Raw genomic sequence first — 10,386 nt, forward strand, 5'->3', positions numbered from 1 at the left:
AATACAAAATATTGTAAGAAAATACTATGAAAACTGTATGCAAAAAACTAGACAACCTAGATAAAATGGACAAATTCCTTTAAACATGCAATCTCCCAACAATTAATCTGGAAGAATCAGAAAACCTAAACAGACCAATTACACCAAATAATATCAAAACATTTATCAAAAAACTTTCAACAAAGAAAAGTCCTGAGCCAGATGGTTTCACAAGTGAATTCTACTAAATATTCAAAGAACTAACTCCTATCCTCCTCAAGCTATTTCAAAAAATTCAAGAGGAAGGAAGACTTCCAAGCTCCTTTTATGAGGTGAGCATAATTCTGATTTTAAAACCAGGCAAAGACAACACAAAGAAAGAAAATTATAGGTCAATATCCCTAATGAATATAGATGCTAAAATCCTCAACAAAATATTATTAGCAAACCGGATCCAAAAATATATGGAAAAAATCATACACCATAATCAAGTGGCATTTATTCTGGGGAGGCAAGGCTAGTACAATATTCGCAAATCTATCAATGTTATTCATCACATAAACAAAAGAAAGGAGAAAAACCACATCATAATTTCAATAGATGCAGAAAAAGCATCTGATAAATCTAGCACCCATTCATGATCAAAACTCTCAGCAAAGTGGGAATACAGGGAACATACCTCAACATGATAAAGGCCATCTATGACAAACCCACAGCCAACATCATACTCAATAGGCAAAAATCAAAAGCAATCCCCTTAAGATCAGGAACAAGGCAGGGGTGCCCCCTTTCACCACTCTTATTCAATGTAGTTCTGGAAGTCCTAGCCACAGCAATCAGAGAAGAAGAAATAAAAGGCATTCAAGTTGGAAAAGAGGAAGTAAAACTATCATTATTTGCAGATGATATGATATTGTATATAGAACATCCTAAAGTCTCAGTTAAAAAACTACTGGACCTGATAAATGAATTCAGCAAAGTGGCAGGATATAAAATTAATACTCAGAAATCAAAGGCATTTTTATACACCAAAAATGAACAGTCAGAAAGAGAAATTAGGAAACAATCTTTTTCACTATTACAACCAAAAAAATAAAGTACCTAGGAGTATATTTAACCAAGGAGACTAAAGACGTGTACTCGGAAAATTATAAACCATTGATAAAAGAAATCAAAGAAAATACAAACAAGTGGAAGCATATACCATGCTCATGGTTAGGAAGAATAAACATCATTAAAATGTCTATATTACCCAAAGTAATTTATATATTCAATGCAATACCAATTAAAATACCAATGACATACTTTAAAGATATAGATCACATATTCTAAAAATTTATATGGATCCAAAAGAGAACACGAATAGCCTCAGCAATATTAAAAAAGAATAAAGGGGGAGGTATCACACTTCCTGATGTCAAGCTATACTACAAGGCCATTGTACTCAAAACAGCCTGGTACTGGCATAAGAACAGGCACATAGATCAATGGAACAGAATGGAGAACCCAGAAATAAACCCACAGCTCTATAGACAAGTGATATTTGACAAAGGAGGTAAGGGCATACAATGGAGTAAAGACAGCCTCTTCAACAAATGGTGTTGGGAAAATTGGACAGCTACCTGCAAAAAAATGAAACTAGACCACCAACTTATACCATTCACAAAAATAAACTCAAAATGGATAAAAGACTTAAATGTAAGGCAGGAAACCATAACATCTTAGAAGAAAACATAGGCAGTAAGCTCTCTGACATCTCTCGCAGCGATATATTTGCTGATTTATCTCCATGGGCAAGGGAAATAAAAGACAGGATAAACAAATGTGGCTATATCAAACTAAAAAGCTTTTGCACAGCCAAAGACAATAAGAACACAATGAGAAGGCAAACTACACAATGGGAGAACATATTTGACAATACGTCTGATAAGGGGTTAATAACCAAAATTTATAAAGAACTTGTAAATCTCAACACCAGGAAGACAAACAATCCAATCAAAAAATGGGCAAAAGAAATGAATAGACACTTCTCCAAAGAGGATATACAGATGGCCAATAGGCATATGAAAGAATGCTCAACATCACTAATCATTAGAGAAATGCAAATTAAAACCACAATGAGATATCACCTCACACCAGTCAGAATGGCGCTCATCAACAAAACAACACAGAATAAGTGCTGGTGAGGATGTGGAGAAAAGGGAACCCTCCTACAGTGCTGGTAGGAATGCATACTGGTTCAGCCACTGTGGAAAACAGTATGGAGATTCTTCAAGAAATTAAAATTGAACTGCCTTTTGACCCAGCTATACTACTGTTAGGAATATACCCCAAGGACACCATAGAATGGTTCCAGAAGGAGAAATGCACCCCCATGTTTATGGCAGCATTGTTCACAATAGCAAAGATCTGGTAACAGCCCAAGTGTCCATCAGAGGACGAGTGGATTAAAAAGTTTTGGTACATATATACTATGGAATACACTCAGCCAAAAGAAATGATGACATCGGATCATTTACAATTACATGAATGGACCTTGATAACATTATATGGAGTGAAATAAGTAAATCAGAAAAAACTAAGAACTATATAAACCCATGCATAGATGGGACATAAAAATGAGACTCAGAGACATGGATAAGAATGTGATTGTAACTGGGAGTGGGGTGGAGGGGTGGGGAGAGGGCAAGGAAGGAGAGGGAGGGAGTGAGGGGAGGGTAGGGGCACAAAGAAAACCAGATAAAAGGTGACCGAGGACGATTTGACTTTTAGTGAGGGTTATGCAGCATAATCAAAGGTCAAAATAATCTGGAGATGTTTTTTCAGAACATATGTACCCTGATTTATCAATGTCGCTGCATTAAAATTAATAAAAATAAGATAAAAAAAAAAGACTAGTGCATTTCTCTAGGATGCCAAGAATAAATTAGAAATAAAAACCCTCTATACCTACAAATGATCAAATTATGCCATTTTAATCACTTGAGCCCATTAAATATATACCAAATGAAGCAATATTCAGATAGGAGATAATGTAAAGATTGAAAGGCACAGAAATACAAAAATGATAAAGATGAATGGTAGAATTTTGAGTTCCATGTATTTGTTTTAGTGTCATTTTTAATCTTAAAATCAGAAAAAGATAGCATAGGTATTGTGATTAGGCTGTTCTTTTGAAGAGCCCCTGCCTGGCCCTCTTCATATCCCTGTTCCTCAAATTATAGACGAAGGGGTTCAGCATAGAAATGACCACAGTGTACATCACTGAGGCCACTGCTTCCTTCCTGGGAGAAACTGAGACAGTGAAACTGAGGTACACACCAAAACCTGTTCCATAAAATAAACAAACAACCGACAGGTGAGATCCACAGTTGGAGAAGGATTTATACTTCCCACCTAAGGATGGGACTCGCAGAATGAAGCAAACAATTTTATAGTAAGAGAAAAGGATCCCTGAGAGTGGAACACCACCTAAGATGGCACCAATGAACTGGATCAATGTATTATTGTTGTTGGGGATTTTAAAACAGGCAAGGCTGAGTAGCTGAGAATGGTCACAGAAGAAATGTGGTATTTCCACATCCATGAAGAAGGTAAAATGTGACACCATCAAGTAGTGCAGTTGCGGGTTCAGAAGGCTGATGAAAAATGGCCCTCAAACCAGCAGGCCACAGCGGCATGGGTACATAATGGTCGGGTAGTGAAGAGGGTAACAGATGGCCACAAATCTGTCAAATGCCATCATAGTCAAGAGTAGATAATCTGTGTCTCAAAAAAAAATAATAATGGACATCTGAGTCAGGCAGCCTTTACAGGAGATGACTGCTGTAAGTCTGCATGTCCAGAATCATCTTTGAGATGGCAGTAGAAATGAAACCAATGTCAGCCAAGGACAGGTGGGAGAGGAAGAAGTAAATAGGCGTGTGCAGGTGGGAGTCTGAGCTGACAGCCAGGATGATGAGCAGGATCCCAACAGGGTGACCAGGTACATGGACAGAAAGAGCCCACTGAGCAAAGGCTGCAGTTCCAGATCATCTAACAGACCCATGAGGAAGAACTCTGAGACACGTGTTGGATTCTTTAGTTCCATGAGGCTGAGACATTGCCTAAAAAGGAAAAGGCATTTGCAATAAATGAAACAGCTAAATAGGCAGTTTTTACTGAATCTATATTTGGATTAATTCAAATGAAAGTAAAGCATTCACACTTATGAAACACATACTCCAGGACTTTGGCAGTTATTTCCCAGTGGTGGCAAACTCAGATTCAGAGGGCGTTATCATTGATTTTTTGACTAGTTACCTGTTTTTATATATATCTACTCTAGAAACACTAAGTTAATGAAGTTAAGTCCTGAACACAGTAAATATTAGTTTCCTCCCATGAAGGAAATGCATGAATTAAGAAATATCTTTTCTCCTTAAAAGAAATTACTCCAGGTAAAAGATACAAAAAGCAAATATACATTAATTTACCGAAATACAATGCACTAAATTTCTTTAATTTGGAATGTTTACACATGTTCATAAGATAACCTGTATTCTAAATTAAAACCAATTTTAATTAATCAACTATAATCCTTCTATAATAATTATCATTCTGGATTTTTATTCTTATTTGGTTTCTCCAATATCCATCCCCAATGGAAACAAACACTCACCCAAGTATGTGAATTTCTTTTAAAAGTCTTTTCAGGTATTAGATATTTCAGGCATTTTATGCAGGGTTTTTTGTATCAACCCTACGCACTCTCAGGGAGTCTCTGTGTTTGAAACTGCTCTTTGCTTTGCTTCTCTCTATTATTTAGTGCCTTGGTTAAAGCATTTGAACATGATTCTTGTTCTAAGATTTGGAAGCATTGTTTTCTCATCAAATCAACCATCTTATTTACAGTTCAGGTTTTACAACCACAGGGAGTCCCAAAGGCAGTGGTGGGATGTAAATAATTTAACAACTGGTTCTCTGACTGTACTAAGTATAAAAATAATGATGTACTAAAAGGTAGTTTATTATTTAATGCATTTAATACTGAAATAAGAATATTAAAATAGGTACACAAAACTGAATTATGAGTTTAAAAATATTAATAAAAATATTAAATAATACCTGACAATAAACAATAAAACTGTTATTTAAAATATTTCCATATTGTTTCTTAATTGGTGTCCATACTCGCAATATTTTTCACCTATAAAAGGATTGAAAATTACTACGGGTGCTTAGAATATGCTGCTGTGCAAATAAACATTAAAGAAGAGTAAGGAATATATAAAACTTCACATCACTGGAGTAGGCAGATGCACAGACTCCCAGCTCACACCACCAAACTGGATTACAAATTAATTTAAAAACAATCAGCATGAAAAACCAACTCTGGGCTACAAGAAAAGCTCTCAAAAACCAAGGAGCAAAGAAGAAGCAACACTGAGTCTGGTAGAAAGCACCAAAGAGCAGTGAGTCTCCCTGCTTACAGGAATGAAGGGGGTGTGAGACTGAGAGCCCAGAAGGGCTCTCATTCCAAGGAAAAGAGTAGAAAATATCGCTCACAGCCACTTGCCTGGGGACCTGGGAATGAGGTGTGTTGAAAGGGCTCGCTTATCTTCCAAAAGGAAAGGGGGGACAGAGAGACAGATAGTGATGGACAGAGGAATGCATGGGAGAACCTGAGAAGTTGACTCATCCAGTGCTGGAGGTGGCCATAGCTGGGGTAGAGGTTGATTCTTCCACATAACACAACACTAAAGTGGTTCTGGGTCACCCATCTCAAGATATCTCTCCAGCTCCAATCAGTGCAACAAGACACAGCTAAAAACAAGAAGTGGGGAGGAGGGGCAGTAACTCAGGTCTCCATGGAGTTCTGAGATACACTTCCCCCTACTGAAGCAGAGAAAGCACCCCACCCCCAGAGTGAAAACCTGGCAGATCAGGCCTTCAGAGTCATAGGTTATACCCACTGCATTCCTGGATACAGTTTCAAATAAGCCACCTGCTGAGATCAGTAAACAAGACTAACATCAAGATAAATGAGAAGAGAACAAATAAATCAAGACTTCAAAGCACCTCAACTAGAAAAGCCAAATCCGACTGTAGATTACAAACAAGAGCTGATGCCAAGCCAAGAAGACCTAAAAATAACACAACTGAACATTGGAGACAGAAAACACCAAACCTAGACTCAACCAACCCTACAAAATACACACGCAAACACACAGGCATCATGAGAAGACAGAGAGGTGCAATTTAAATGAAATCACAAAAGAAAATCTCCAGAAAAGGAACTGAGTGATAGGGAAATAAGCAAAATACTGGATGCAGAGTTTAAAATAATGACTGTTAGGATGCTTAGGGATCTTAGAACAACAATGGATGGTCAGTATGAACACCTAAATAAAGAGATAGCAAGTATAAAAAAGGACATTGAAATATTAAAAAAGAATCAGTCAAAGGTGACAAATACAATGTCAGAAATGAAGACCACAATGGAAGAAATTAAAAGCAGGATAAATGAAGCTGAGAATCAAATCAGTGAGTTGGAGGACAAATTGAACAAAGGCATGGAAGCAGAGCAGAAAATAGAAAAGAGATTCAAAAAGTCTTAGGAAACTCAAAGAGAGCTCTGTGACATGAAGAAAAATAACATCCGCATCATAGGGGTTGCTGAAGAAGAAGAGAAAGAACAAGAGATAGAAACTTTATTCAATCAAATCATACCTGAAAACCTCCCTAAATTAATGCAGGAGAAACTCTCACAAGTTCAAGAAGCACAGAGAACTCCATTAAAGAGAAACCCAAAGAAACCTACACCAAGACACATCATAATTAAAATACCAAAGCTAAATGATAAAGAGAAAATATTAAAAGTTGCTAGAGAAAAAAAGGCTATGACTTACAAAGGAGCCCCCATAAGGATGACATCAGACTTCTCAACAAAAACACTTGAGGCCAAAAGGGAATGGCAAGACATATTCAAAGTAATGCAAAAGAGCCTACAACCAAGACTACTTTATCCAGCAAGGCTCTCATTTAAAATTGAAAAAGAAATAAAAAGCTTCCCAGACAAAAAAAAAAAAACTCAAGAAATTTATTACAACGAAACCAATGCTGCAGGAAATATTAAGGGGCCTGTTGTAAACAGATCAAAGTGGGAAAAGAATATAGCAAAAGAGGAATACAGCTTTAAAGAATAAAATGGCAATAAACAACTACATATCAATAATAACCTTAAATGTAAATGAATTAAATGATCCAAACAAAGGATATAGGGTAGCTGCTTGGATAAAAAAATAGGACCTGTACATATGCTGCCTACAAGAGACACACCTTAAAACAGGCATCCACAAACTATGGCTTGCGGGCCACATGCAGCCCCCTGAGGCCATTTATCCGGCCCCCCCACTGCACTTCCGGAAGGGGCACCTCTTTCATTGGTGGTCAGTGAGAGGAGCACTGTATGTGGCAGCCCTTCAATGGTCTAAAGGAGAGTGAACTGGCCCCCTGTGTAAAAAGTTTGGAGACCCCTGCCTTAAAACAAAAGATGCACATAGACTGAAGGTAAAAGGATAAAAAAATAATATTTCATGCAAATGGAAATGTAAAAAAAGCTGGGGTAGCAATACTTAGACAAAATGGACTTTAAAACCAAGGCTATAGTAAAAGATAAAGAAGGTCACTACATAATAAAGGGAGCAATCAAAAAGGAAGATATAACCATCATAAATATCTACGCATCTAATATAGGAGCACCTAAATATATAAAGTAGACTTTGATGGATATATAGGGCGAGATCAATAGCAATACTATAATAGTAGCAGATTTCAATATTCCACTAACATTGCTAGATAGATCCTCAAGAAAGAAAATTAACAAAGAAACAGCAGACTTAAAGAACACACTAGATCAATTCAATAGATATCTTTAGAACCCTTCACCCTAAGACAATAGAATATACATTCTTTTCAAGTGCTCATGTTACATTCTCTATTATAGACCACATGATAGGACACAAAAGCAGTCTCAACAAATTTAAGAACACTAAAATCATATTAAGCCTTTTCTCTGATCACAGTGGCATGAAACTAAAAATCAGCCACAACAAAAAACTCAAAAATACTCAAACACATTGAAATCGCATGTTATTAAATAACAAATGAGTTAAAATGAAATAAAAAAGAAAAAAATTTCTAGAAACTAATGATAATGAACATACAACAACTCAAAATTTATGGGACACAGCAAAAGCAGTCTTTAGAGGGAAGTTCATAGCACCACAGCCATTCCTTAAGAAGCTTGAAAAAGCTCAAATAAACATACAAACCCTTCGTCTAAAAGAACTAGAAAAAAACAGCAAGTAAGGCCTAGAGGTAATGGAAGGAAGGAAATAATAAATATCAGAGCACAAGTAAATCACACAGAGTCTAAAAAACAATACAGAGGATCACTGAAACAAAGATCCGGTTTGCTAATAATATTTTGTTGAGGATTTTAGCATCTAAATTCATCAGGAATTTTGGCCTATAGATTCCTTTCTTTGTGTTGGCATTGCCTGGTTTTGGAATCAGAATTATGATCACCTCATAAAAGGAACTTGGAAGTGTTCCTTTCTTTTGAATTTTCTTGAAATAGCTTGCTGGATCTTTGAAAGGGTAAACAAGATCAATAAACCTTTAATGAGACTCACAAAGAAAATAAGAGAGAGAACTAATTAATAAATAAAATTAAAAATGAAAGTGAAGAAATAACAACCGACACAACAGAAATACAAAATATTGTAAGAAAATACTATAAAGAACTGTATGCAAAAATATTAAACAACCTAGGTATATGGACAAATTTATTGAAACATATAATTCTCCAAAAATCAATCTGTAAGAATTAGAAAACCTAAACAGACCAATTACAACAAAAGAGATCAAAACAGTTATCAAAAAGGTCCCGAAGAAACAAAACACCTGGGCCCAATGGCTTCACTGGTAAATTCTACCAAATATTCAAAGAAAAACTAACTCCTGTCCTTCTCAAGCTATTTCAAAAAAATTCAAAAGAAAGGTACACTTCCAAGTTCCTTTTATGAGGTGATCATAATTCTGATTCCAAAACCAGGCAATGCCAACACAAAGAAAGGAATCCATAGGTCAAAATTCCTGATGAATTTAGATGCTAAAATCCTCAACAAAATATTATTAGCAAACCGGATCCAGCAATACATGAAAAAAATTATACATCATGATCAAGTGGGATTTATTCTAGGAAGGCAAGGATGGTACAACATTTGTAAATCAATTAATGTGATTCACCACATAAAGAAAGGAGAAAAACCACATCATAATTTCAATAGATGCAGAAAAAGTATTTGATAAAATTTAGCACCCATTTATGACAAAAACTCTTAGCAAAGTGGGAATACAGGAAACATACCTCAACATGATAAAGGCCATCTATGACAAACCTACAGCCAACATCATAATTAATGGACAAAAATTAAAAGCAATTACCCTAAAATCAGAAACAAGGCAGGAGTGCCCCCTTTCACCACTCTTATTCAACATAGTACTGGAAGTCGTAGCTACAGCAATCAGAGAAGAAGAAGAAATAAAAGGCATTCAAATAGGAAAAGAAGAAGTAAAACTATCATTATTTGCAGATGATATGATACTGTATATAGAAAACCCTAAAGTCTTAGTTAAAAAACTACTGGACATAATAAACAAATTCAGAAAGGTGGGAGGATATAAAATTTATACACAGAAATCAGAGGCATTTTTATACACAAACAATAAACTGTCAGAAAGAGAAATTAAGGAAACAAATCCCTTCACTATTCAACAAAAAAAATAAAGTACCTAGGAGTAAATTTAACAAAGAAGGTTAAAGACTTGTACTCAGAAAATTATAAAGCATTGATAAAACAAATTAAGGAAGACACAAACAAGTGGAAGCATATACCGTGCTCATGGTTAGTAAGAATAAACATCATTAAACTGTCTATATTACCCAAAGCGATTTATAAATTCAATGTAATACTAATTAAAATACCAATGAAATACTTCAAAGATATAGAACACATATTCCAAAAAAATTATATGGAACCAAAAAAGAACACGAATAGCCTCAGCAATCTTGAGAAAGAAGAATAAACTGGGAGGTATCACACTTCCTGATATCAAGTTATACTACAAGGCCATTGTACTCAAAACAGCCTGGTACTGGCATAAGAACAAGCATATAGGTCAACGGAACAGAACAGAGAACCCAGAAATAAACCCACATCTTTATGGACAACTGATATTTGACAAAGGAGGTAAGAGCCTAAGTTGTGAAAGCATAAGCATACTAGAAGAAAACATAGGCAGTAAGCTCACCGACATCTATAGCAGCAATATATTTGCTGATTTATCTCCACAGGCAAA

The 10,386-nt window shown here is 35.7% G+C and overlaps 1 pseudogene; it reads right to left on the reverse strand.

The window, feature by feature from the left end:
- Window positions 1-3,139: 3,139 nt before the first annotated feature.
- Window positions 3,140-6,397, reverse strand: LOC136389229 (olfactory receptor 7E178-like; annotated as a pseudogene).
- Window positions 6,398-10,386: the final 3,989 nt, after the last annotated feature.

Source organism: Saccopteryx leptura, chromosome 1 (genome assembly GCF_036850995.1).
Source record: "Saccopteryx leptura isolate mSacLep1 chromosome 1, mSacLep1_pri_phased_curated, whole genome shotgun sequence".
Lineage (NCBI taxonomy): Eukaryota > Metazoa > Chordata > Mammalia > Chiroptera > Emballonuridae > Saccopteryx > Saccopteryx leptura.